The sequence below is a fragment of the Cupressus sempervirens genome, chromosome 4 (assembly GCF_028749045.1).
Source record: "Cupressus sempervirens isolate cs-2001-9-10 chromosome 4, ASM2874904v1, whole genome shotgun sequence".
Lineage (NCBI taxonomy): Eukaryota > Viridiplantae > Streptophyta > Pinopsida > Cupressales > Cupressaceae > Cupressus > Cupressus sempervirens.
In genome coordinates, this window is record NC_143121.1 from 730,161,381 (window position 1) to 730,171,298 (window position 9,918).

The window sequence follows — 9,918 nt, forward strand, 5'->3', positions numbered from 1 at the left end:
TAGTCACCCATTTTGGACTGCTAGTTTTATACAAAATAAATGCAACATCAAATATGCAACTCCTTTAGCCGCATAGTAATATTTGATGCTAAGGGGATGATCGCCTTCTTAGACATAATAAATCATATAATGCCTAAATTAATCATGTAAAGTTGGACTCTATTATCTTTGATTGTTAAGAATATATTCAACTGTTATTTAGATTAAAGACTAAAGTAACTTTTGTTTATACTTTTAAAATTTTATAAGACTATATATTTGCAAATAAAAATAAATAAATTGATAAATCATAAAAAAATTAATTCCATTCTATGAAAATAAAGTAACTCAATCATCTCCCTCTCCCTCTCCGTGACAAGTATTATCTCTGCCATTTGTAAAACAAGAAATGCACAGGCTGATTCATTCGAGCAGCCAAGTTTTCTCTCTTCCATCTTGTAAGGTAACCGCAAGAAGAAATGAACGGTTTGCCTGATCCTCAGAATTTATAAGATCTGCTTCCTTACTACAATTGAGCTCATTTATAAGGTGCTCCAAGATTTTAGCCAGGGTGTTCTTCTTTGGATTTTCTGAGCGCTTGTGTAACTGTTCAGACAAAGATTAAATTACATTATAAATCAGGTTGGCTGGATCTCCTCTACTTGAAATTTAAGCTCTTGTATCTGAAATCTGATTGAATTGTCATCCATCTCTCTTTCTCAGGTTTCGGTTCGAATTGATTTTGTGTACCATGGCGTCTCTTGGCAGCGGCGAATGCAGAATTAACATCAGTACGTCTAATGAAGAAATTAGCTACAATCAGTCTCGAAACGGGGGATTTCTATTAAAAATTTGGTTATATATAAGCAATGTTGTGATGGGGTGGTGTAGAAACATAATGGATGTTGGAAGAGAGGATCCCAGAAGGATTACGCATGCTATAAAAGTTGGGTTGGCATTGTCATCGATTTCGCTGTTATTTCTGTGGTATCGCTTATTCCGCAGGGTGGGATTTGGTAACCATGCAATTTGGGCAGTCATGACTGTCGTTGTCGTTCTCGAATTCTCTGTGGGTATGAGTTAGTTTAATTTAATTTACCCCTTGTTCGATTGTTTCTAACGCAACCATCTTTTTCACCCTAATCGACTAACATTTAGAATGGCTGTTGTTGCTGCTTGAGCAGGGGCTACCATGAAGAAAGGCCTCAACAGAGGAATTGGAACCATGGTGGCTGCATTTCTTGCCTTCCTCATTTGCCACGTGTCAGAGAAGGTAGTGCGAGGAAAGGCGTTTGTAGTGGGATCTTCCCTGTTCATCGTGGGTGAGTTTTTGTGCTCTCTTGGAATCACCTTGTTGCATTCACCAAATCTCAATTAGTACTCCACTACACTCATTTTGCAGGAGCGGCTGCCACGTATGCCCGTTTCTTTCCTTCCCTCAAGAATAAATTTGACTATGGAGTGCTTATATTCCTGGTCACATTCAGCATGATAACGGTCTCTGTATCGAGTGGAGAATATATCACGCATGGCATACGAACGCTTCGCCACCATACTCATCGGATGTGGAGTGTGTTTGGTTGTAAGTCTGCTCATCTTCCCCGCGTGGGCCGGCGAGGATCTTCACAATTCCACTGTCAGGAAGTTACAAGGCTTGGGGAAATCTCTGCAGGGTAAGAAAACCGAACGAAAACAATTGAGGTTAAAAATCCTTGTTTTAATTGTGATAAAAAACGTAACGTTTTCTTCAGCGTAAAATGTGTGTTTTTCGCAATGGGCTGTTACAGATGAACTACTAGTACTCTTTGATTGGTGTGGCTTGTTATCAGTTCGGTAGATTAACTTGTTAAAATATCCGACTAATGTAAACGGCATGATATATTTGATGCCAGGATGCGTGGATGAATATTTCAGCGGATGCCGATCTGATGAGAAGGTGGAAGATGAGTCAGAAGATATCATATACAGAGGATACAAGTCTGTGCTAGACTCAAAGGCTACCGACGATTCTTTGGTAAACCGAAAAAATATATTGTTATTAGAAGAAACTAATCAAGTGGTAGCCATGACAACTTTTGACATTAAACAATGTTAAATGGATCGTCTGAAAGTAGTGATTGTACATGTTAATTGCAGGAGGCATTTTCTAGGTGGGAGCCAAGGCATGGTCGATTTCGATGCCGGCATCCATGGAAGCAGTATGTGAAAATTGGAGTGAAGCTTCGTTATCTGGCTTATTCTATTGTGGCCTTGCACGGATGCCTTCGATCTGAAATCGAGGTATATTCGTATACATTTCCTCATTTGGCATCATCACCTTCAATTTACAAATTATCTTCAATGCATGCACTATAGCTGATGAATTTTTGTTTTGCATACGTTTCAGACCCCTCATTCCCTTCGTTCACTATTGAAGAACCCATGCACCAACGTCGCCCATAAAGCAGCCAAATTACTGGCAGAGCTGTCAAGCTGCATTGAACAAATGAGAATATACGACTTCGAGCCAATATTAAAAGAAGTTCAACATGCACTGGAGGATCTTCAAGTTTCCTTGAATTCTCAACCAAAGCTCTTACTACATTCAACAAGAAGAACGCCTAGTCAGAAAATCGTACTTGAGAATGAAAATAGAGAAGAGGAGCTAAGGTGGGCGACGAGAAGAAGATCATGGCATGGAGAAAGTAGTGACGAGAAGAGGTTAATGCTGAGACACGGTGTTGAATTTGGAGAAGCACTTCCATTGGCTACGTTTGCGTGGTTGGTGGTGGAGATCGTAGCGAGGCTTGAGCACGTGGTACACGCCGTGGAAGAGCTCGCGGAAATGGCAAAATTCAAGCCTCACAATCCTTCGACGTCAGATCAAGAGGCTTTAATCATAACTAGTTCTGCTTTTCCCCGTAGTTATATCCAGAGACCCAGTCTTGCAAGAACACCAGAGAGATGTGTACATATCAACAATGTCGACTAATTTTCCCCTTCAATTCACGCTCTAATACAGGAGTCAATTTTTAACATCACACACTAAGAAAAAAATTAAACTTTCTCAAAAAAAAAAGTCAAATTCCGTCCACTGTTATATTGCTATGGTTGCATTATTAAATTTTATGTATTAATGATTTACACTAGTCTCATTTTTGTCTCTCTCACAATTCTCATATCATCTTGCTACACCATGAGCTACTCCTAATCCCAATCTTTCTTAGAGGAGCACATATCTTAACTTCACTATGCATGTCTAATCGAATAATATTATAATTATATCAAATAATCAATTTAAAAACAATATACACTATTATGACATTGGTAAATTTTTGTAAATTTTTTTAAGACTCTAGTTGTTACACCTACTTCCAATCTTGTTGGAGCTGATTTTTCCTTCATCAATCCCTACTCTTCTATGTCAAATAACATTTTTAATTTTCACTTCTTTCTAATTTACTAATATCAATCTATAATACCTTCTATTCTTATTTATTATTATAATTATAATCTCATCACATACTTTTATATCATGATTATTCTTTATTTGTTTCCACTATCTATATCTACATCTCTATAACTCTTGATATTACCTCTTTGGCACCACTACCTCTTATGTTCCAAATATCAAATATATGTTTATTCATGACCAAAAATATTTGTAGTAATCAACAATATTTATCGAAAATATTTCAGATTATAAAATATTGTTCTCTTCTTTCATATGCTTTTCTCTAAATATATCACTATCACTCTTCCTTCAAATGTTTGCTTTATATCATCATTGTTTCATGATATGTACTTCTAGATTTCATTTATGATTATATCTAACTATATTTAAAAGTAAATTTAATTATTTATATATTTATTATTAGTTATTATTTTTTCTTTAAAATAGAGTAAAAGAATCTCAAACCTTTCCTTTTACTTGAAAGTTTGTGTGTAGAGTGCTTGGGCACACTTTTTTAGCACAAACAAAAGGTTTGCAATGTAACTACATCCACCTACAAACAAGACAATGGAAAACCTTAAATAAATAGTAAATATTCAAGTTTTGAAACCAATTGTTTTAAATATTATGAATGATTTGAATAGAAAGATTTCTAAGGACCTAGGGATTCATATTTTTTAGCTATATAAAGCGCACACACAAATATTTATATCCACACATTTACAAATGTTGAACTAAGTCATTATTAATGTGTATGCCAACGATTTCATAGGTCCAAAAGAAGAAGAAAATATTTTTTATTGGGACAAGGGTTAAAGTAAGGATTTAAGGGTTAGGGTGAGCATTAGGGTTTGACATTTAGGATTAGGATCATGGTTTAACATTCATAATAAGTTATTAGTGTTAACCATTTAGGCTTAGGGTTTATCTTAAGATTTAGGATTCGAGGTTCGTCTTTTGCGTTTGGTATAAGGGTTTAACATTTATGGTTATTATTAGGTTGAGCGTTATGGTATGGGTATGCATCATAGTTAAGATTGAGATTTATATTAAGGTTAGGTTTAATAGTTAGAGCTAGGATTTAGAATTACAGCTATATATTTAGACTTGATGATTAGCAATTAGGATTAGGGTTTAACATAAGGATTGGATAATGATTTAGGGTTAATCATTTTAGGATTACAGTTTCAATTTAGATTTAGGGTTTAATTTTTAGGATTATGATGTGGTAATTGGGATTAGGATTGGAGTTTATTATTTAGGGTGTAGCATTTAGAACTAGGATTACAATTAAGGCTTATAATTTAAGATTTATTTAGTTATTTATGGAAATAGGATATGATATTACATCGTTCTTAGTATTATAGTTATGAGTAGAATTTGAATTAGGATAAAATTTGGGTTAAAGTTCAACATTTAGGATTATGATTCAATAATAAGGGCTAGGATTAGTGTTTGATAATAATGATTAGGACTTATGATTTAGGATCATAATTTAGGGTGGGATTCATAAACCTAACTACAATTGAACTATAATAAAAATTCTAACCATAAACTTTAATGAAAAATATTAATCCTTATGCTTACATAAATTTCACCTTTAATTGTAAGTGTAATAAAAAAATCATAACCCAAATTTTTTTAATATTCTCACTACAATTATTGTTTGAGTGTTTAAGATTGGAGTTAAAATTTAGGGTTTTTTAATTAGATTATATTATGAATTATGGTTCTTATTAGGGACGCATCATAGTAAATATTAGTGTCAAGGTTAGTGTTTATAATTATGATCAACACTTAGATTTTACCATTAGGATTATAAGTTAGAATTATTTTTAGGTTTACTATATTTAATAAAATTAAAATAACTAAGAATACTATCCACCTCATGTATACAATTATGTAACATGTCTTTTTTTTTTCTCTCTATAATGACATTGTGCATAAGTTAAATTTTGTGTAATGTGATTTTTTGGTTTTTATTTTTGGTATTTTCCTTAAATCTAGGCTTACTTATTAGAGTTTAATTCCACTACACTTCCCTCACACATGTGTATAAACTTCCTCCAATTAATCATTAAGTTGTGTTAAAATTAAATTAAATTTTATGTACTTCAAAAAATTGTAGAACATATATAGTATCCTTTTACCTATTTTTAATATTTATCCTAGAAATAATAAAAATGATTAATATGTATTTTTAACTATCATATAGTATTCCTATTTTTTTTTTATAATTAGATATCTAAATCATGCACTGTCTACTCTAAATACTTATTTGAAGTACTTTGTTACCAATTTTAGGGACCACCTCAAATTGGTTGAGCTATATAGTTGTCAACTAAATGAAAAGTACATATTTTCATTTCAAAAATTTCACAAAAATTGATAAAGTTATACTCATGCTTACTTTTGATCTTATTTTTTCAACAATAAGATAAAGGATAAACTACATACAGAGCATAAAAACTTGAAGTACAACATCAAAATAATGATTACTAACAATCATGTAAGAGTATTAAATTTGAAACCAGGCTATGTAATCTCATGAGCGGATCAAAAAATAAATAGTGACAAGTTACAATGCTTATCATATATATAAAAAAAACATCTTACTGATAACAAAGAATTAACAAAATGATATTGTTTCACATGAAGGACTAGTCCAATGCACCAACATTAATCTTGCTAGATTTTTCTTTATTTGTCGTAAAAGAACCAATGAGAGGATCTACAGCTTGAGGAGTGTAAGTGGTAGTCTCCCAACTTGGGCCTACCTTGTCCCACTTTAGTTGGATGGCCCCATTCACTTTCTGGATATCAATGACTTTCTCTTTAGTGACCTATCTTAAAGCTTCATGTTCTTCCTAATTTAGCATGTTTGAATAAATGTCAAAGAAATGGACTGGTTGTATACCATCCTTATATACAATCATTATTCCCTCATTAATCTAGATCATGAAGTGGTCCTTGAGGAACTCTACAACCATAGATACTTGTGACATGATATTGAAGAAGGTGGGTTTAAGCATAAACCTAGTAAGTTGCTTCTTGATATTGTGGAAGACTTCATCATTCCTCTTTTTCTTAAGATACAAAATCACTTCTGTAGATAGAAAAAACTAGAACTTATCAAGCACATTGTCAAATTTATCTACATGACTAGCTAAGACTTCTTTCCAATGTAGACTTGAATGCCCACTACCCACATTCAGGCTACCAAAAAATATATCCCATATCTAATTGGAAACATTACAATAAAAGTAAGAACACATGGTCAATAAATTCAAGATAATTACACATTCAATAAAAAAGGGATGGAAACCCAAAAAAAAAAAATCACAGACCCAATAGCAAGTTTTTAAAAGGTAAACATCCATCTAAAACACATCTTCTTAGGTTTTAACACAAGAATGCCACAAATTATCAAGAAATAATTTATATACAATAATTGGCCAATTATTGTCCCATCTTTGGTTAATTTCCAAGATAATTTCATCATCCCACATCATCAAATTGTAAATTTCCTTAGTAGATATCTCATTATACTTGATACCATTGTTTGACTTTAAATGTTGAAGAAAAGCTTGAATTTCCATTATTACTAGGAAAGAATGGATTAACTGCTATGGAGATCAAAGTAAATTTTTTCTTTTGTGAAATTAGAAAGACATACAAAATACACAACTCCTCCCTAGATTCTAACTAATTGTCCATCGAGATATCTCTAACCTAAGAGAGCCCATCAATATTCCATGTTTTAGTAGAAAAAATTGGAAAATGGTGAGAGGTTTAGAGTTAAGTGAGACACCTTGGTAAGTGCAAGAAGTTGGGTCTCACTTTTGGGCAAAAAGTTGAAGTGTTTTTCCTATTTTTGAATTTTTTTGTCAATTGATGTCAAAATTTGAGGCATTTAGAGATTGAATATATAAAAAACTTTACAAATAAAAATTGTAGTATCTGGAATCTACTTTTTGAATATGTAATTTATTTTTGTACCCATATGATAGGATTTTTTTTTCTAGTATGGATCTTGAAAAACCACCTTTTCAAAATTCTTATTTCAAGACCACACCACACTTGTGTATGCACAACATAATTTGAAACAAATAAATGAATATTTGTAAATACTTTTAAAGGAAGTTACCTAATACACCAAGATCGATAATAATACTTTTCATTAATTATTTATTGAAAAATATTTTTATTATTAATTTTTAATGAGCTATAAAGGTAAATTTTAAAAGCTCTCATGTATGAACACCATAATTTGATCAAAATTTCTTTTTTTATTTAACTTCAAAAGAATTATATAATAATACGATGAGTGGGAGAGCAGGCAACAAAGGGGCTAGGGTTTCTAGCTCAGATGCTTACAATGGTGAGGGTGAGGAGTCTGAAGCAAATGAGGATGATGGATGGGGGGCCTTCTTTGTGCTAGTTCTCTCTAGCTTTGTTGAGTGTTATAATGTTTTGGGTGTAGATCTTAGTGGTGCATGGTTGAGTGGCTTTTCTGTTGTTTAGTGGCTATTTTTTGTTGAAGGATAGTTTTCTTCCAATGGCTCTTCTCCACACTCCAGAGGGGTTTGGCTCTTATGGGTGGTGATTAGAGATGGAAGGTCCCATGTTGGTACTTGGGGTGATGTTGGGTTGTGCATTGGTTGGACCTCTATAAGGGGTTGGGTTTTGTGGGTGGAGGTGTTCTTTGTTGGAACCCTTGTTCCCCACTTTGGGTTTTGGATGTATGGGGTCTTTTGTCCTAGGTTTGTTGTTGGTCTCTTCCTCCAATGGACTCTCTTATATTTGAAGTTTCTCAAAGATGAGAATATAGATGGGTTTGGTTTGGAGGATTATGTGTAGTGGCTTCGTTAATAATTCTTTCCCTTGGAGCCTGTTGTTATGGCTAATGGGGCCCATGTGAACCCTAGCGTTTGTAGGGGCTTAGATGTTTATGGTCTAGTCTGTAGGGGAATTATGGTCCATGTCCTTGGTGCTAGTTCCATTAATGGGGTGTTTTCCCTAGATGGGTTTTCATTTTCAAGGGTTTTACTATTGATAGCTCCCCTTGGCTAGGCATTTTTTGTTTGTCATTTGGGAATTCTCTTGCCCATTGGTGTTTTTTTCATTGGGGATTCCTTTGGATGCTCATGCTCTGAGGTGAATACTTCCTCTATTTGGGACTTGAATTAGGTAAAGGCAATCATTTTGGAGCCTTGGATGCATGTGTGGTAGAGGTTTCCTCTATCTTGTTCTTTCAACCTTCCTACTTCTTATTGAGTTGGAGGATCCTATTAAGGTGGGGGCAAAGCTTATCGAGGTAGTTGGTTGCTAGAGGAAAGTGGTTCTGAATGTGTTCTATGGGTACTCTCCCATTTTTTTTTATTATCTCTTTCCTATTCTAAGAGATCTAGCTGGGGAGGGCATGTATGGACGATGTTCTTCAAGTGGTGTAGAAAGGATGACTCCACAACTAAATAAATTGTTGTTGAGATGTGTGTTACGCCATATAGAGATGGGCTAGATATTACTCTTAGCTTCTAAGTTTGTTGTTCCAATAGAGGTGGAGAAATCTCTTATTGAGGTGGAGATCATATTTGGGCATTGTGAAGAAGAGGAGACTCCTATTGAGACACTAAATACCTATGCTACTTTTAATAGTGTTGTTAGTGGAGGAAGGGGGAGTTTCTCTTACCTTTGGGGCTTGGTCTTCCTCCTCTTTGCTCCTCTTAGTATGGTGTTTTGGGAATTTGTGGGGGGCTAGAAGACATTTAACAACATTTTCCAATGTTGGACCCTTGCCTGGACCTATGGTTGGATGATATGCATTATTTTTTCCAAGGCTAAAAGTATAGTCTTGTTTGGTCCTGTTTCTTTTCTTACTATTTTGACAGGCGTAGATGGCCTAAGTTTGTTCACTTGTTTCTTATGGTGATTTCTTGTCTTAGTTTCTCTTATGATCAAGTGATTTTTGGAAGTTTTAAAAGGCACACTCTGTTCTTTTGTTTTTGTTTTTAGTTTAAGTCTACAACTATTATGGGGGCATTAACCATGGTTTGAAGGTGAGTCACTTGTGGACCTTTGTCTTTGACAGAGGGAGATCTAGCTTGTCTGGATCTTTCTTTACTAGGTACTCGTAATATTCTACTCTTGTTGTCTAGTGTTTTACTTGTACTTCAAGTCATCACTTGTTAATTACTACTTTTCTTAATCAAAAACTTCAAAGGAATTGTATCTAGATTGATGGCATATAAATTAATTTAAGAAAAATCATAAAATAAAAAAGTTATTAAAGTTATAATGAAACTCGCTATTTTACATTTAGGTACCACCTTCGATCAAAAAATAATGCAAAAATAGTAAATAAACTCATAACACTATCAAATTTATATTTTTGAAATAGGGCAATGAGAACTCTAATGGGTTTTTGTTACATAAAAGAATTTGATTAGGAAGACCCTCTAAAAATTATGGCAAGGTGTGAATTTGTCAGTTCAATGCCTTAGCCA

At 33.7% G+C, this 9,918-nt stretch overlaps 1 pseudogene across 1 annotated transcript; it reads left to right on the plus strand.

The window, feature by feature from the left end:
- The first annotated feature begins 856 nt into the window (after window positions 1-856).
- LOC149563424 (aluminum-activated malate transporter 14-like) lies at window positions 857-3,005 on the plus strand (annotated as a pseudogene). The gene is made up of 6 exons (XR_016364275.1): window positions 857-1,052; window positions 1,164-1,301; window positions 1,382-1,652; window positions 1,872-1,993; window positions 2,116-2,259; window positions 2,366-3,005. The product of XR_016364275.1 is annotated as an aluminum-activated malate transporter 14-like (transcript).
- The last annotated feature ends 6,913 nt before the right edge of the window (window positions 3,006-9,918 follow it).